General features: G+C 42.6%; 1 long non-coding RNA gene across 1 annotated transcript in view; it reads left to right on the top strand.

Moving 5' to 3' along the window:
* Positions 1–19,884, top strand: part of LOC115659751 — a 93,772-nt gene that overhangs the window by 40,067 nt on the left and 33,821 nt on the right. Inside the window, exon 2 of the long non-coding RNA XR_004002645.1 lies at positions 15,254–15,292. This is a non-coding gene — a long non-coding RNA (uncharacterized LOC115659751). The remainder of the gene's footprint in view (positions 1–15,253; positions 15,293–19,884) is intronic.

Here is a 19,884-nt window from a genome sequence, read left to right as displayed (position 1 = left end):
TAAAATGGTCTCTGTATCAAGGTGACAATATACAGGGTCAATTGCTTAAACAGCCTTATCCAAAAAGAATACAATTTAACACATTCCAGCAACTACACACATGTAAATACAAAAAAACCCAATATAAACCGATTGTCTTACTATCCTTGTACTTACAACTTGAAAACAGAAGATTAGAAAGCCTGGAAATTCCTGTGGTCACTCTCAGAGCCCAGAAGGAGAACAAACCAAGAACAAAGGACTCACACCCAAAACTTCCCTCCACCCAGATTTGAAAGTCTTGTTTCCTGATTGGTCCTCTGGTCAGGTGTTGTTTGTTACCCCTTTCCAGGTGAAAGAGATATTAACCCTTAGCTATCTGTTTATGACACAGCCTCTGCCAAAATATTAGTTTTAGGTGTTTCAAAAGAGGAAGTTTTGGATTAGTTGGGGTCTTTGCTGGGAGAGCAGAAGTTGCAGAGAGGCCTTTGCTTGCAGGTCCTAAGCAAGTGGGGTGGAAGTGGTCTGTGCTTTCTGCCTTGAGAGCCCAAGAGAATTGGTACCTTTGTCTGCAGCTGCCACTAAAGCAGAGGCCTGTCCTTGCAGCAGTATGTTATTCTGAGCAGCTTCAGAAAAATGGTTTTCTGTCCGATTTGCCAACCAAAGCTCAAGCAATGTGAGTGACAGCCCTGTTCAGGTTGTCTGCATCCTGGTTTTCAGCTCAGTCTGAAGAAGTAGAGCGGAAGTTCAGCAGGAATTATTGATTTACAGGGCCGGGTCAGAGAATGGCATCACTCTGTGGAGCTGTGCCCATTCATGTCAGCTGGACATCTGGCTCATGATGCTTCTGTCCACCTCAGTCTGCATTTTGTGAATGAAATGTGCTGAATTTGTATGAAAGTCTGTCAAGGGAGAGATAATCTAGAGTTTGGTATGAGGGCTGCTTAGGTACAGGATCTTGGAGATATTTACATATTTGTGAAAAGACCTCTGAACAAATCCAAACCTTGCAATCGCTTAACAGTCTCAGAACTTCATTCCATAGAATAGGTGACCGTCTCAACATGAGCTGGATGTTTGGGACCCTGCTTTGACTGAAGCAGATCCCTGAAGCCCTCAAGGCATATGTTGTCATTCTGCATTGTTAAAGCACTTTTTAATATAGACATAGTTAAAAACAATATAAACAACATCTTATATGCATACATCTATTTATGTAAATTTATTTGCAACTTAAGTGCCACCTTCAGGCTGCTGACAGGTTGCCATTACAACCCTCAGTGCCGCAAGGGTGGTGAACCACTGATTTACAGTGATACTGTGTTCTTTTGCTAACTGCTTAAGAAGATATCACTCAACAAACAGTAGTTGAATGCATTCATGTCAAGGAAAATCATTCCTTTTAAAAGGTTTCTTTGTCAGGTAGTCATTAAAGTGGGTTTCACATCAAAACGATAGTCACTAATACAGTGAAAACAGCTTGTATACTTTGCAGGTTTTTATATTTTATTACTAGTGTATTATATAAACCAAGATCTCCACTAGGGCAAAAAATGTCTTTATGGACATATTTTCTACATACACAGTTGATAGAATGTATTTTTCATATCCACTTGAAGTGAAAATGAATGTTATGTATCAATAACATGCTGTAAGAGAGGTTTGTGGATGCTTTTGAAAGTCTTCAATGTAATGTGATGGAGCATATGCACCCCTATAAAACTGTGTAAACAGTTCTGATACTTTCTAAAAACTATTTTCAATGCTGTAATACTCAGAAATTAGGTTTCTCTTTTGTTATGTTCATAAAAAAGAAATTAAAATTCCAGGCTAGGGTTTTCAAAAGCAGGGGGCTAAATGTAGGCACTGGCCCAAATTTCTAAAAATGACTAATGATTTTTGGGTCTCTTAAATTTTGGGTGCCCAGCTGGACAGCCTAATGGACTTGACCCTTTTTTTTTTTTTCTGGAGGATGGTGCTGAGTCTTGAGCTTTATACCCCAAAACTAAGGAATCCAGAATCACTAGATACTTTTGAAAATTTGGACCCTAAAAGGAGATTTTGTAAGATAGCTAGGTGCTTAATATCCTTAACTTCACTGAAAGGTTAGGTCAAGTGGTGCCGGTGGGTGCCCAGAGCTTTTGAAGATCAGGCAAATGTCCAAAGATGGATTTAGGAGTCTAACTTTAGGCTTACTATTTTTGAAAATCTTGGCCCCATTTTATGAATGATGGCATTTCAGCTTCAAAGAGCAGATGGCAGTATGTGATCATCCAGGACAGCTTGGGAGGAGAAAAATCCACTTTTTCCCCATTAGTGTCAAAAATAGATGTATTGCCAGCTGTATTTCTTTTGTCAGTGGAGGTGCATTTACAGGACAACATGAAAGATGCTGTAATGTACAGTGCTTCAGAGAAGCTCATCAACAACTAAAATAATTACACAGGCAAACCCGCTTTTTAGCAACACCAAGCTGTTCCAAATCTAAACTACCACTCTCTCAGTATTTTGAATGGATCTTTCTCATTTCTGGTGTACACCATCCACAGGATGAATGAACAAATTCTTTATAAGTTGACATACGTCTCTTCTTTTCTCCTTTGCTAGGAGCAGGACATGAGTGTCTTTTTCTCTTTCATATACTATTATGGAAAAGCAGTGGTGCAGATAAGGGTCAGAAGATGGCCACGTTATTGGCGTTAACTCTTGTGAAAGGAACATTCTACAGGAAGTTTGGCCACTGTCTGAAAAGATGCTTTCTCCAGCTGCCACTAGTCTCTCTCTTGCTTTTGAGCATGCCACTTTTCTGAAGGATTGTTGCTGTTGTCGACTGTCTTGGCTGCAGAGGGGAGAGAGAGGTTCTGAGATGGTCCACTGAACGCTCTTGTGGCCTCAGTACAGTAGGTTTGTGAATTGGTGGTGTCTTTTTCTGTGCTACAGCACTTATTAAATGTCAGAGTTCAAAACTGGTCAGTCACTGAACCTAGGGCTCAGTGAGATGGCAGCTTGTTAAGAAAGACTGTGTGTGTGTTCCTTTGAGATCTGTGCTACTGTTCATTTTATCTCCTATCCAGCTGAAGAAACTTAGTTTTACTGGAGCCCTGTGGTTGGCTTATGAGGTATCAAGAGGTAAAACAGCCTGAAGATTAGAACCAGACTCTACCCTATCTGATATTTGAGGGGTAGCCAGTGAATTTATTGGTGTACCAGAAAGAAGTGTTCTTTATTGGCCCAACAGGCGGCAGACGGGCATCTGCATTCTGTAACTGCTGGAGTTCCTACAGAGCCTGGCTTCAAAACTTTACTCTCCTACGTAGGACTGAAGTTACAGTTCTATAGATCACAGTGGTCATGTGTGTCAAGCCAATCCTCCTAGTCCCTGATTATTTTTAATAGAAATTTAACTGCATTTTACATTTATTAGAAAAACAGAGGCCACTCCAATCTCTCCATCTACTGCTCATTTTTATCTTGTGAGAGTGTAGCATTGTCTTAAATGATAATACTTTAGAGGGTTGGAGTATGTTAGCAGCAAAGGTTATGAATTAAACTAGTTGGCTGCGTATTTTTTGTAATCACAATTTTAATGACAAAGCAAAACTGTCATCACTTAAAATGAAAGTTAAGATTAGTTATGTATGAGCTAGAAAACTGGTGCACAAGCGCAGCCTGCTGGTATTTTAGTGATAATGCAAAAGTACTTATACATTTGTGTACTAACATAAGATGGAAATTGCCCTATCTTTTTCATGGCTTCCATATTAACTATTTTTTCACATGTATTTCTCTTTTTTATTCTTTCCTGTGACAAAACCTTGATAGAAGACAGAAGTCACTGTGTAATAATCAGGGTATTTTCAAAACTGCTGAGCTGAGAGTTAACCTAACTCTCTGCTCCTGTTAAAGTCAATGTGAGTTTTATCATTGAGTCTACTGGAATCAGACTTAAGCCATACCGCAGTCCTTTTTGAAAATTGACCACGAGACCTTAATTATACATGGGGAAACAATTGTGTTCTAGTTAAGCTGGTTGAGATGTGAAAATAATGAATTCTAAAAAATAGGACATGTCTTCATGCATCACCTCAGCAGCATTGAAAACCACTGCAAATTTTCCCCTTTTTATTCTGGAATAGTGTGTGCACATGGGGAGCTATTCCATAATAATTGATTCTGCAATAGCTAATCCAGACAATTTCCCAGTTTAGACAAGACTTTAGTAACAAATGAAGTTAATTGAATGAGAATATCTCTTCAAACTTGTTGAGTTCTGTTTTCAAAAGTGACCAGTGATTTTTGGGTGCCTAGTTTGAGACATCTTTTTGGATGCCTGATTTTCAGAAATTGCTGTGTACCCATGAAAATCAGGCCCCTTTTAAGGCATCAGAATTGCGATAACCCAATTTTCTAGTTTCTCTGAAAATGTAGGCCCTTGAGCCCTTGTATCAGGAGGGATGGTAATTGATACATGAAATAAGATAGGCTTCATTTTGCATTGCAAAGCAATCAATGTGAATGAGGTATAGACTGAGATCTTTCACTGCTAGAGACTATTAGAACAGAATTTGAAAGAGAATTGAGAATCAGAATGGCTGTTGGCCTGAATACAAATCTGTTAGCTGGAGCTCTTTGGAAATTCTGCTACATCTGGGAGTTGAGCTACTATCCCTGTTTAACAGTGTACATATTTGTAGCCTAGTTTATTTATTCTCACTGATTTCTCCCCAAACAACACATTTTCCTGACCACTTGAAGTCATGATGATATTTCAAAGTTTACTCTGCCAGGAAAAGGACACAAATGTTTTAAGATAAAAAATGTGGTTAATATACACAACGTAACTTTCACTTCCCTGCTCCTCTTGATCACTAGCCTTCCTCCATGCTCCTTGCTAACTGAAGTCTACACAACTTTGCCTTAGGCCATGTCTACATCTAAAATTTTGCAGCGCTGGTTGTTACAGCTGTATTAGTACAGCTGTATAGGGCCAGCGCTGCAGAGTGGCCACACTTACAGCAACCAGCGCTGCAAGTGGTGTTAGATGTGGCCACACTGCAGCGCTGTTGGGCGGCTTCAAGGGGGGTTCGGGGAACGCGAGAGCAAACCGGGAAAGGAGACCAGCTTCGCTGCGGTTTGCTCTCGCGTTCCCCGAACCACCCTGCAAACCGCAGGGAAGGAGACCTGCTTGCTCGGGGGTTCGGGGAACGAGAGAGCAAACCGGGAAAGGAGACCAGCTTCGCCGCGGTTTGCTCTCGCGTTCCCCGAACCACCCTGCAAACCGCAGGGAAGGAGACCTGCTTGCTCGGGGGTTCGGGGAACGCGAGAGCAAACCGGGAAAGGAGACCAGCTTCGCCGCGGTTTGCTCTCGCGTTCCCGGAACCACCCAGCAAACCTCAGGGAAGGAGACCTGCTTGCTCGGGGTTCGGGGAACGCGAGAGCAAGCCGGGGAAGGAGACCAGCTTGATTACCAGAGGCTTCCTCAGGTATGCTGGGATACCTGCTTATTCCACGGAGGTCAAGAAAAGCGCTGGTAAGTGTCTATACTTGATTACCAGCGCTGGATCACCAGCGCTGGATCCTCTACACCCGAGACAAAACGGGAGTACGGTCAGCGCTGCAAACAGGGAGTTGCAGCGCTGGTGGTGCCCTGCAGATGTGTACACCTCCTAAGTTGCAGCGCTGTAACTCCCTCACCAGCGCTGCAACTTTCTGATGTAGACAAGCCCTTAGTGTGAGCCTTGCAGGTCAGTTACCTCTTACGCTCCTTTTATATCTTGCCTGAGGTCAGACATTTGCCTTCAAGAATAGTTCATAGTGGCTATTCTGGTATACTTGGATACCATCAGAGGACGAAAAATCTGAAGTAAAACAAAGTCATTAGTAAATCTAACTAAATCAAAGGTAAATGGAATAACATCATACCTAGCATAGAGGATAGGCAACAGCCAAGCGAGGTAGGTTAAATCTTATAGTTACAGTACTAGTAAATGAGAGATTACATTTCTAGTATTCTGTGTTTGTCTCTCCATCTATCAGGGTTTTGCCTTTATCTCAGCATCCTGGTGCTTGAGGTCATAACTGTCAGCTAGATTCTGCACCAATCCCCTTTTTTAAGGGGCTGTCTCCTATCCAGTTTCATTTCCTTTGGAGTCTAGGTGTGAACGCCATTACCTGGTGACTGCTAAGCTGGCCTAGATGATACAATGCACTTTGAAGCCAATGTACTGGGAAGAGTATATGTCCCAATTTTATTTAGTAATGAAGAGGACTCCACTTTCCTGAGCAAAGAGCTTGTTATCTCCTGTAACTTCAGACACATCACTTCAGAGTAAACCCAGGAACTTTTTACATACATAAGTTGGGTGTAATGGCATCTATTTACATGGCATAGGTCTGGGGCGAGATAAGGGTCTTTGCCCTTGATTCAGGAAGTGTTTCTGCATGTATAGAGGCTTCTCCAACTAGGGACTTATTGGCTGCATTGGTCTTGCATGTTGGAAGGTAGCTCTTATTTCATTTGTTATCCTATTTCTCACTAATATATTTTTCTTTAATCTCAATCTATATCATGCATAATTTCCCTTGGCTGCTATCCACCACCTCACAGACACAATGATTTCTTCTTCACTTCACACAGGGAGCAGTGGAAGTGATGCGTGAGGTGAGACGTGGGGTCACAGTGTTTCCCTCCTCGATTTGCTGCTTGGCTTGTACTGAGCATGCTCACATGGACTGCGGATGCTCAGAAACACTGCTGAAGCCGACTTCCCTCACTCTGTCCCCCCCTCCACTATCGGCAAGCACAGGTCATCTTTGGGGAGCAGTGTTTATTTATTCATAGTGTTAATTATTGTTATTGATGTTACAGTAGCTCCTAGAGGCCTGGACCAAGTTTGGGGGATCCTATCATGCTAAGCACTGTACAAAGACATACAGACAGTCCCTGACCCACCAAAGTTATAATATAAAAAGACAAGACGGACAAAAGGTAGAAAGAGAAGAGGCATGAAAAAATGAAGTTATTTGCTTCAGCAAGTCACTGGCAGAGCTGGAAATAGATCTCTTTTCTAGTGTCCTATTCCATAGTCCATACTGCCTCCCTAAAAAGATAAAGGTTATTTATTTAAAGCATATAGATTCACATGCTTAGTTAAGCATCAGTACTTGCATTGCAATATCACTATCTACCACTGGATTGTGCCCGTGGACAGGTTTTCTAGCTCAGATGCTACTAGTCTTACTATTTTTTCATACTCATTAATATGAGTTGTCTTGCTAGAATTCTCTTCCTCTTGTTACAATTTTATTTACTTTTTGTAATATGTCTGACCAGTTTAATTTACATCCTTTTGTTGATAACAAACCTCTAACTTTGCATAACACTATAATGGTGACAATTAATTTTGAATATGTGGTAAAGGCAGCTTCAGCAAAATAGCCAAATAAGAATCAAAAACATGCATTAGTAAGTCACACAGACACACACTTGTGTGTATTTTTTTTTTATTATTTTAATGCCAACAGTGCACTAGGCACTTCAGACGTAGAAGGTAGGTCCTTGCCCTGAGGCATTACAATGTAAGCAGCTGCACAGAGGAAGGGAAACAAATAATAGAACTGTTATGTTAAGCACTAGAGTTTTTACTTTCACTATTAATTTTGGTTGGGGAAGGAGATTGCTGGCAGGGATATTATTTGCTGTTCTCCCAGCTGTTGCTCATAGACTAATAGACTTTAGGGCCAGAAGGAATCATTGTGATCATCTAATCTGACCTCCTACACATTGCAGGTCACAGAACCTCATATGGTATTCCTGGGAGAATTCTGCACCAAAAAATTAAAAATTCTGCAAAATTCTGTAAATTTTATTTATTAAAATAACACTATATAATCTCAAGAGTTTTGATTATTTTGGTAATTTATTTCAAAATACCTGTCAGCAAGTTTGTCTGTAAAAATATAAACACACACAAAAATTCCCCCAGGAGTAGAGAGTTCAAGAAGCCCCTATTAGAACCCAGTTCCAGCTTCTCTTCCCTCTATCCCCACATAGCCCATCTGAGGGGGCCAAACACTCACATCCTCTCCCACCAGAGGCCAGCTGCGGGGGCCTTCTCTGGCCCTGGCCCTGACACTTGCACTCACACCCCCTCCCCCTGCACAGACCAGCTGCAGGGTCCCCCCCCAGTCCAGACACTCACAGACCCTCCTAGAGCCCAGGGATCCAGAGGGAGAAACAACGTGATGCTGGGTCCTGGGCTTGCACAGAGTTTCCTGCATATGGCTACCTCCTTCATTCCGGGCACGCTGGGAATTGCAGCTGCTGGGAACTGTCTAATTCCTGTTCCTTCCCCCTCCCTCTGGCCTTGTCTTCTGTCTGCGAGCTGGGCTCTGCCAGGTTCCAGCAACCCAACTGGTGACCAACATCCTCTGCAGCCCATTTCGGGGGGGAGGAATTCTGCACACCCAACATTAATTCCTACAAAATTCTGCATTGCCCCATGGCACAGAATTCCCTGAGAAGTAATGTGGGCAAGACCCACCGGCTAGACACCCAGGAAAGAATTCTCTGTAGAAACTCAGAGCCCTCCCCATCTATTATCCCATCACCAGCCATTGTGGGTATTAGCTACTAGCACTCACAGACTGGCTACATGCCATTGTAAGCAATCTCATCATACCATCCCCATCATAAATTTATTAAGCTCAGTCTTGAAGCCAGTTAAGTTTTTTTTTTCCCCCACTACTCCCCTTGGAAGGAATTTCTCTCCTACAATGGTTAGAAATCTTTGTCGAATTTCAAGGCTAAACTTGTTGATGGCCAGTTTATATCTATTTGTTGTTGTTGGCCACATTGGCGCTTCACTTAAATAACTCTTCTTCATCCCTGATATTTCTCCCTCTGATGTCTTTATGGAAAGGAATTGGGCTGGCCTTTAGGGTGGCAGCCCCTAAAGAGGGCATCGTGCACTGGCCTGACCCGGCGCTCCACTTGTGCGCTGTGGCCAAGTGGCTGCAGTGCTGGATCCTTCCCCCAGCTCCTGTTGGCTGGTGGGCCCAGGGCTACCTTCTCCCTGGCCCTTCCCCTGCCCTCTTGCTCCTCTCGGCCAGCCGGTCGCCAACTGAGAGGGTGGAGAGGAGCCCTCAGCTGTTGAGGCTTTGCTCTGGCCCCACCTCCTCCCCCCCAGAGGCTCATACCACTTGGTGGAGTGAGCGGAGAGGAGGTGGAGGCTCAGTGGCAGGCCTGGGGTTTTCTTGCTGCTGCGCGCTGCGGACAACTGGGCTCCCCCATGCCATGGCCCCTGCCTCCGTGGGGGGCTCTTGGGGGTCCCCCCCGGGCCTGGGGCAGCACTGGTGGAAGGGTGCTGAGCAAGCAGCTCCTCTCCTCGCCCTGTGTGCCCACCACAGCCCCCCATTATTCGAATTCAGATCTCAGGGATGTGGAGGTCCTGGACCATGTTGGGCAGGATGCAGCACCGGCACCCAGTGGATGGACACCTGACCAGTGGGTGCTCCGTGCTCCAAGTAAGCCACTTTGGCTCGGGCCCCATGGAATAACTGAAGTCCCTTTGCCCCTACCCCAGTGGAAAACTCAGTGCCCTATCCCCTCACCAGCACCCCTAGGGGAGACCCAGTGCTCCCTACCCCACCCCCTGTACCAGCACCCCTGGTCTGGGGAGGGATGGCCTGGTCCAGTTCAGTCTGGGGAGGGATGCGGGTCTGTTCGGTCTGGGGAAGGATACAGGTCTGGGTTGGTTCGGTCTGGGGAGGGAGGTGGGTCGGGTCAAGTTCAGGGGGTTCAGACTGGGGAGGGATGCGGGTTGGATCCAGTTCAGTCTGGGGAGGGATGTGGGTCTGGTCCAATTTGGAGGGTTGGCCTGGTCTTTTGGGTGCACAGCTGGTCCTGATCCTAGTCTCTGTGCCTCTCTGCCTGGGGGGAAGGACTAGCAAGACTAGTGTGAATAATGACTCTGTAAATAAAATCTATTAAAGTTTTTTGTTTTTTTATTTTTAAAATGTAAACAATTCTTAAATTCATCTCACTTTCATACAAAAATTTAATTTAAGCCCTGGTAGCTCATATGAGAAATGTGACAGATGAGATGGTGTGATGGTTCCCTTTTAGTGGGAGCAGCTCCTGGCTGGTGTGGCCAGCTTTGGCGTTTGTTAGCTGTTTTTACCCACACATACACACTCACACGCACAGTCTCCCTCGCACAGTCCCCCCTCACCCCCCCGGCTCCCTGCATCTCGGTCACTTTCCCACCTGGGCTGTGCTGTGAGGCATCAGGAGCTGCTGCTCTCATTCCCTCTCCTTATGCAGCCCAGGTGGGAAAATGGCCTGGGTGCAATGAGCCCTGCTGTTGCTCCTCGCTCCCATGCCCCTCCCCTCCAGCTCCCGAGGGCTGTGCGGGGCAGGGAGTGGCAATGCCAGCTGCTTCATGCATCCAGGTCAGTTTCCTCACATGAGTGCAGGAGGGGGATGCAAGGGTTAGGAGTGAAGGGGGTGCAGGGATTAGGACTGCAGGAGGGGGAGCAGGCTTTTAGGGTGAAGGGAGGGAGGGGAGTCTGGGGAGCCCATGGGGGCCAGGTGCAATGGGGGGGGCACCACGCCCAGGGGCCGGGGGCACCAAAATGCAAGTTCGCCGAGGGTGCCATTTTCCCTAAGACCAGTCCTAAGGCCTGGGCCCCTTTCCCAGTACAGCCTTCTAGAACCTCTCCACCAGCAAGGAATTAAACACTCATCATCAACCCCTGTGCAAAACTAACCCTTTCCTTGTTTTTCTCTTCCTTAATTAATACCGTGCACCATCTGGATCATTGTAATTAATTTCTAGATGCCAACAGTTTCCCTGAAGTTGCAGTTGAGAAAGGAGTTGGCCTGATACTGTCTTCCATGAGAGTAAATCTGAAATAACATTTTAAAAGCTGGTGAAAGAAAAGACATAGGCCCAATATTTCAGTATCCTCTGCATCAGCATCCTCTGTTCCTTGAATACTGATGATGGTATACTGTGTGTGCATTAAGATACCATGTACTGTGCTTAGATTGGTGTGTAACATATCCCAAACTCTGCACAGACCTTTACCTTTTCTTGCATTGATCATGAAAAATTTCCTAGAATAATCTGGTCTAATGGGAATACTGAGTGCAACCACTGGGTTGGGATTTATTTTTGTTCATTTCAAATTCCCTGTGGAATCATGTGTGAACTTCTCTTTACTTTAGCGCTGACACTGGAGTTTGCTGAATTGACACAAGCAATTTGTTTCTTCAGTCGAGATGCCTTTTCAAAGTGGCTACTAAATTACAGGGAATTGATTTGCAGGGATTTAAATATTTTCCATATTTTTATTATATTCTATACTCTTGAGGGAATTCTGCACCAAAAAATTAAAAATTCTGCATACAATATTTTAAAATTCTGCGAAAGTCTAAGAATTTTATCTGTCAAAATAATAATAATCATGCCAGTTTCAATTATTTTGGTAATTTATTTCAAAATAGCTGTCAGCAAGTATGTGTAACAATAAAAACACACACACAAATTACCCCAGGAGTAGAGTGTTAAAGAAACCCCTGTGACAGCCCAGTTCCCACTTCTCTGCCCCCCACCTCCCCCTGAGCATATCCAACATTAATTTCTATAAAATTTTGCATTGCGCAGTGGTGCAGAATTCCACCAGGAGTAAATTATTATAGTAGTGCGTAGAGCTCACAGGCCTGGGTCAGGGCCCCATTGTGCTAGGCCTGAACAAATGTGGTAGAGTCCCTGCTCTAAAGAGCTTACAAGATACTGCTGCTATGTAGAATTGATTGTACAAGCATTAAAGCATCCTGTACTCCTAAAAAAGTAACATTGCATTTTCCATGTCATTATTTTATATGCTAGTTCTCATCGATTGTTGAGGTAAATGGTTATTTAACAGAACACATTTCTCTTGTTTCCATTTTGACTCTGATACTGGAGATGTTGTAGTGTAGGTCTATTTTCATAACAGAGAATAAGTGTGGGAATTGCTAAGCAATGCTGTACACACAGCTTTACCATATGCGGTAACTGCTGAAAAGTGCAGTTTTTAAGTAAGAATCTTTTCTGCAGGAAAATGCAGGAGGTTATGTTATAACCTCTATTTTTTTGGCAGCTCACATAATCTTGCAAATCCCTCTGTGGGGCTTTCCCTTTGTAATCTCTGTTGCACATAACTATCCTGAGGTCACGTGCTTCCTTCTGGTACACAGCAGACAGGAGAAGCATGTTTAAAGGTAACCTAAAAGGCAGCAGTAAATCTTGAGTAAGGATGTGAATGCCACAAGCATTCAACCCCAAAAGGCAGCCTTGTATAATAATAATTAGAGCCACACAGTAACAACACACTGCTTAACGGTGGGGTGGGGTACAGTGGGGAGGAGCATCGTTTGGGATAGTAATACTGCCCTCCTAAGGGTGGGGTGTGGTGAGGTGTAATTTGTTAATGTTTGTAAAGTGCTGTATGTTCATTGGAGGAAAGGTGCTGCGTAAATGCAAACTGACCGAAAAATACAGGACAAAGCGCTCCTCAAGTTAGGATTAACTCTGAGCAGCCCTAATTTGCAGTGTGATATAAAAGGAGCACTGGGAGTGACATATGTGTTTGAAAATACTGTCTCGCATAGAGCTGGAGGCAGGCAGGGGAGAGATGGGGATGAGGTTGCACAGTGTGCCATGGCTCAGTGGTGCAGGGTTTTTTTTTTTCTGGTAGATGGGGCTAGAGATCCTGGGTTTAATCCCAGGGAAGATACAAAATGATGGTACACTTGATGTGAGGTTCTAAGGCCTGTGCTGTGTGGCAGGGCAGACTGGATGATCCCATGGTCCCTTCCAGCTATAAAATCTATGAACTCCAATTCTTTCCATACGAGATTGGTGCTGTTGTGCTCTGGACTCTTGGGTGGTGTGCTGGTCTGGACCATTGTTATATGGGTTTTCCACATGCTTTCAGCTGCTGTGGCTTCTGTAATTGAGACTGCTGCTTTGTCTGCTTGGATAGTGATTGTTCTGAGGCCTTGCTATGAGACACTGGGGTTTTTTGGTGTGTTTTCATACTTGTTGGCATATCTAGCATGCAGTTATAGGTCATTTATGCTAGAGGGCATGTTCATGGCATGCAACAGAGAAGTTAGATTAAAATATAGAACATTCTTTCTGGAAGGTTACAATGTAACTCTACTTCAGGGCTCATCTATGTGGTGCATTAGTGCATGCCAGCCTGGTGTGATTTCTAGTGTGTGGCATGCTGATGCACACTAAAAGTCCTTGTGGACCCTGCTGGCAGGCACTAAAAGTTTTCTCTAGTGTGTGTTGACGTTGTCCAAACAGTACTACATCAGTGTGCACTAGGGAGCTTCTAGTGAGCACAAGCAGGGTCCACATGGATGGTTAGTCTGCCACGCATTGGCGCATGCTAGAATTTACTGCCCAGCTGGTCCACACTAATGCACCCAGTGGACAAGCCCTTTTTCTTAGAATCCAGAAGATAATACACAATAACCAAAACCAGAAAGCAATAAACCAGAGAAGCACTAATCACCCCACCTTGTTCTAGACTGACTGCTGCTCCCAGATGGCATGCTTCCCTACAGAGCCCCTTAGCTTGCAAGCAGTACCAAGGAAGCCCACCCTCTCACTCTTAAACTGATATCTTGCAATTCCAATGCAGTCTTCAATACACTGCAGGCATCCTGTAGCTATTGCCAATGGCACGTGGTGGGCCACTTTGGAAAGACTGGAAAACAGATCTACTAAGGATGTGCAAACAGTGTACTTACATCTAGTATCTCTTCTGCAACTGAAGTATTGGTTTAGCCACAGTAAAATAATGGTTTGTTTTAACGAAAAGAAGATGGAGGTGGTGAGAGACTAGAATCTCGCAGGATGTCAGCAGGGAACTGAAGAAATTGTCATCCCCTAAGCAATACCTGCATTTCCTCAGCAATTATCTGTAAGCTCAGCAGTGCTGCCAATGGGCTACATCAATGGGCTGCATTGGTGTAGCTGAGACCAGAGTCTGGCCTACAGCGTTTGATGGCTAGCAGTGGAAAAGTGCAGTATGCACTAGGTACAGAGAGCCAAAGCAGAGATGGTTCTTCTGGAAGTGGACTGTTTGAGGAGCCCTATTTCCTAGCAGGAATGTGCAACCATACAAAGGCAGGCAAAGATAGATACTGTTTTCATTAGGCACAGGGTGACCAGATGTCCCGATTTTATAGGGGCAGTCCTGATTTTTTGAGTCTTTTTTTTTTATATAGGCTCCTATTACTCCCCATCCCAATTTTTCACGCTTGCTGTCTGGTCACCCTAATTAAGCATAAAGTTCTGTCTTTATTGTCTATACACAGTGTTAGTACTATGAGGAAACCACATGGATTCCAAATAATTGTTTGCTAACTATATATAAACATCCAAACCTACAAAAGCCTAGCTACCTATATATGATATTGTTCTGTTAGGATCTGCGGGCTTTGGCAATAAAAGATAGAGGCTGACTAGAGGGATCCCAAACTATTTAAAGGTATATTACCCGATTCCTATATACTATACATAGAAAAAAAATTAGAGTCATTGCTAACAGTTTTGCTTTTGAACTGTTTCTGGTTTGGTTTTTTTGTTTCTAGTAACATGAGTTGGGATGAAGCAGTTGTTAGCAGGTATAACTGAGGACATTTTTAAAGTTAAAGAATATTTGCAGAGACCATTAATTTGTACAATTGCTGTGCTTTGTGCCCACAGACTCCTTTGGGCCACAGTCTTAATTGCACCAGCTTTAAATTAATCTCTGCTGCAAGAGAAGTTTAAGTCCACTTAGTCACTCAGATTTTTGTAAGGGGGTTACAGTTGGAAAAGAGTATGATCCAGGCGTATACCGAGGAGAACTTCCTAGTAAGGTAATTCAGCGCTGGGGAAAATGGACCAAAAGCCACTTTCTGGAGCATATGAGATAAATCAGGCACATTTGTGAAAATAGAAGTAAAATATTTTCAGACTAGCACTTGTCCTTAAATTTGCACCTGTTTAAAAGGACCAGATTTGCATTCTCACTTAAGTTTCTCCTTTCTGACAAATGGCACAAGTTCAAGCAATCTGAAAAACTGTCTCCACTGATCGAAAAGTTTCAAAATGAACAGTGGTGATACAATGCTATTTCTTTTATTAGAAACTTGCCACTATGAAGGAACTGATTGCAGTAGGAAATGCACAAGAACCATAACTCAGCATGTTTATCAACTTTGCAGGTTCCTGGAGCCTGTTCATGAACTTGACGTCAGTGAAAGGTCAGTGTATGACATAAAAGTAAACACTTTTAGTAATGCTGCTGTGAAATGCAGCAAATAATGTGACATGTTTTGGAGCTAACGATGGAAGTAATTATGAAAGGGAAGCGTCACCCAGTCAAGATGACTAAAGTCCAATGTTGTGAACTCAGGTTATTAACCATCCAGGTTATTAACCAGGTCTCTATTGAATTAAATCCAAGCTTATTGCACACACAACCACATTGTGATCTGTATGGTAAATCTGGTTTAAAAAAAAAAATTATACATTACATGTAAGGTTGTAAACGATAGATGTGAATGAATTTGTCTGAAGTGTAAATTAATGTAAATGGATCTGTTAATATTCATTATGCAGTCTTTGCTGGACATCTGTGTTTCAACTGCGTAGTTGTGGTTTTTAGAGCATTCAGTGAGTCAAGATTTAATCAAGTTGAGCCTCAAGCATAAGAGAATATGGCCCTCTGTGTATGGGATAAGGCAGTGCTCCGAAAGCACAAAATTATGGCAATGTTCCCAACCAGGGATTTAATATACACCCTCAAATGCTGTGATTGCAAGCCAAGAAAAACCTACTGGCAGACAGATGAAGGACTTACAAATTAACTCATCCATATGGCAGTTCCTCCATTCAGTTGAGAAAATGACCATGTGCTTTTTTTTTTTTAAATGCCAGATATTCGAAAAATGTGTTATCCCTGCAAGTATTGCAGTATATCCTTTTAAAATTAGCTGACAATTGATAAAAATAGGTTAGACTCTTTCTCTGGAGGTTAGTTTGTGGCAAATTTTAATTATTTCTTGATACAAGCACTTGTTTGCTTGCCTTATTGTATGAATGTATATATATTTCCAGTGTCTCCCCCGTGTAACGTCCTTTTGAGCAATGGACTCAAGTCAGTCCCACTGTTTGGGAGGTAAAATCTAGATTTTGTTTTCAGGTGGTATCCTTCCTAATACATTTACCTCTGATTTGTCATGCAGTGTAAGGTTATCTCCCATTTTGTGACTTGGAATTTTGCTCCTCATTTCAGAAGGAACAGGTTCAGGTCAGAATATGTCCATAGGAGCATATATAGGCACTAGCCATTTGTCATACATCTATAGGCAGTGGAACAGTTAATAATTTTTTTAAAGAGGCAGAATTATATCAAGTTGCTGTCATTATTAAAAGCACCTCACTCCCCTCAGAGAATGCACTGTTTTTCAAGCTAAGTACAATTTATACATTAATTCTTCCTGTGACCACATCCAAAATGAGAAGTTGTTTAACAATGGCAGATGACATCATCATTTGCTCTCAGCAAAATAGAATGGGTATGGGATGATCTTGAAATGACAAATATGTTATGTTATAAATCCAAAAAACCCTTTACTGAGCCACATAATGACACAGTATTGTGTAGGTAAGCTCTACAAAAGAGAAAATCCAGAATCCTGTCTTTTCTTTTCAGCTGTGAAAAACTCATCTTCAGATATCAACAATAACAGTTGAAAACAATATAAAATACTAAAAGAACAATGATAATCACAGAACTGTGAAAAATTATATACAGAACTGTGCAGAAATAAGTCTTTTCCAAACTAAGACCCTGATCTTGGGAAGACTCAGATGTGCTTATTTTTACACTCTGTGAGTAGTCCCACTGACTTTTTAATGTATAAAGTTAAAGCATGGAAGTAAGTGCAGGATTTGCGCTTAAAATGTTACCTATTATACAGGAGTATAAAACATTACACCTTGGGTTCTTTCACATGAGATCTTACCATAACCTTAACCTTCTCTCTTATCACTACCCTTCGTTTTCCTTTTTCTATAGTATTAGTTTCCTTAAAACTTAATTTTTGCTGCTTTCAGTGCAAAATCTACCATTATTAATTATTTTTTTCCTTAACATTTAATTCTGTGTCCTGTCTTCTGATTGGCTTTGTTATTTCAGAACATCAACCACCCCTATTTGAATGGGGCCTGTTGTAATAACTAAGCCTACAATTTTACTCAGTTTTCACAGTTGAGCTCACAAAGTGTCACAATAACCTATAACAGCAAATGTTGATGGGAAAAGTTGCAAAAGAGGGAGACAGAGAGACTGAATTAGTCCAAACAAAGAAGCCTAATGATGTAACTCAAGGACTGTGTTAACATCATGCTTGGTAAACAAGACCATGTAAGACCAAAAAAATCAATGAATCGAAATTGCTGTGTCAGAAATTAAACTTAATTGGTGGACAAAAGGGGGATGGGCCATTCCACCCACCACTCCCTTTCGGGGTCCTTAAAGAAAAAGACTTGAGGGAGAAATATTAGCTACTGGAGTGAGGTACACCACCATGGCGGCCACCCCCACCATCTCCTGATCCTGAGAAATGTCCTGACCAGAATGGGTTAGAAAGAGGGAACCAAATGATGACATCACCTCTACCAGCTCCATCTAAATCCCAAATACCACCTGTGATCTGAGGCCTTGTCTCACACACATTCCTCCCCGTCCCTTTTTTTGTGTTCTTCTCATTCCCAGCCTTACGTCTTTTCTTTCCTATCCCTTTCCTGCAATCCCCTAAACAGCCTGACAGTGTTACAAGTTTTCCAGGGCTCAAAGCGACTGATAAAATCTTGTGATGTGCTTGTTTTTTTTTTTTTTTTCCAACAGTGAGATTTCAAGAGGCAACACCAGAGACGGAAGAGTCATTTTCTGTCTTCGTTGTTCTTTTTTGTGTGTGTTTATCTTGGTTTGTCGTCTTAGGAAACGGGATCAGTCTTTAACAACAGTGGGAATAACAGCAGCTCCAGCCTCTCTCAGCTAACTTCTTTTTCCCCAAAAAAGACTGGTGTCATTGATGCCATCTAAAAGACAAACAAGGGATTTTCCTTCAAAAACTCCCTCCAGCTAAAGGGAAAGGAAACATAAGATGATGTTAAAATGACAGCCATACTTAAACATTTCAAATGTAAAGTATTAACTGTTTTTTCTTCTCTTCTGCATCTTTATTAAAAGGTTAAAAGGATTATTAATAGTGTGTTTGCCATGATACTAAGCAGGCTGACATCTCTGCATACCAAAACCTGAACCTTGCTTAAATTTTTGAATGTTTATAGATTCATAGATTCATAGACTCTAGGACTGGAAGGGACCTCGAGAGGTCATCGAGTCCAGTCCCCTGCCCTCATGGCAGGACCAAATATTGTCTAGACCATCCCTAATAGACATTTATCTAACCTACTCTTAAATATCTCCAGAGAGGGAGATTCCACAACTTCCCTAGGCAATCTATTCCAGTGTTTAACTACCCTGACAGTTAGAAACCTTTTCCTAATGTCCAACCTAAATCTCCCTTGCTTCAGTTTAAGCCCATTGCTTCTTGTTCTATCATTGGAGGCTAAGGTGAACAACTTTTCTCCCTCCTTCTGATGACACCCTTTTAGATACCTGAAAACTGCTATCATGTCCCCTCTGTCTTCTCTTTTCCAAACTAAACAGACCCAATTCCTTCAGCCTTCCTTCATTGGTCATGTTCTCAAGACCTTTAATCATTCTTGTTGCTGTTCTCTGGACCCTCTCCAATTTCTCCACATCTTTCTTGAAATGCGGTGCCCAGAACTGGACACAATACTCCAGCTGAGGCCTAACCAGCGCAGAGTAAAGCGGAAGAATGACTTCTCGTGTCTTGTTTACAACACACCTGTTAATGCATCCCAGAATCACGTTTGCTTTTTTTTGCAACAGTATCACACTTTTGACTCATATTAAGCTTGTGGTCTACTATGACCCCTAGATCTTTCTGCCATACTCCTTCCTAGACAGTCTCTTCCCATTCTGTATGTGTGAAACTGATTGTTCCTTCCTAAGTGGAGCACTTTGCATTTATCCTTATTGAACTTCATCCTGTTTACCTCAGACCATTTCTCCAATTTGTCCAGATCATTTTGAATTTTGACCCTGTCCTCCAAAGCAGTTGCAATCCCTCCCAGTTTGGTATCGTCCGCAAACTTAATAAGCGTACTTTCTATGCCAACATCTAAATCGTTGATGAAGATATTGAACAGAACCGGTCCCAAAACAGACCCCTGTGGAACCCCACTTGTTATACCTTTCCAGCAGGATTGGGAGCCATTAACAACTACTCTCTGAGTACGGTTATCCAGTCAATTATGCACCCACTTTATAGTAGCCCCATCTAAATTGTACTTTCCTAGTTTATCTATAAGAATATCATGCGAGACCGTATCAAATGCCTTACTAAAGTCTAGGTATATCACATCCACCGCTTCTCCCTTATCCACAAGGCTTGTTATCCTATCAAAGAACGCTATCAGATTAGTTTGACATGATTTGTTCTTTACAAATCCATGCTGGCTATTCCCTATCACCTTACCACCTTCCAAGTGTTTGCAGATGATTTCTTTAATTACCTGCTCCATTATCTTCCCTGGCACAGAAGTTAAACTAACTGGTCTGTAGTTTCCTGGGTTGTTTTTATTTCCCTTTTTATAGATGGGCACTATATTTGCCCCCTTCCAGTCTTCTGGAATATCCCCCGTCTCCCATGATTTCCCAAAGATAATAGCTAGAGGCTCAGATACCTCTTCTATT

The sequence above is a fragment of the Gopherus evgoodei genome, chromosome 11 (assembly GCF_007399415.2).
Source record: "Gopherus evgoodei ecotype Sinaloan lineage chromosome 11, rGopEvg1_v1.p, whole genome shotgun sequence".
NCBI lineage: Eukaryota > Metazoa > Chordata > Testudines > Testudinidae > Gopherus > Gopherus evgoodei.
Note: the sequence above shows the minus strand (reverse complement) of the source record. Positions and strands in the feature narration are given on the sequence as shown.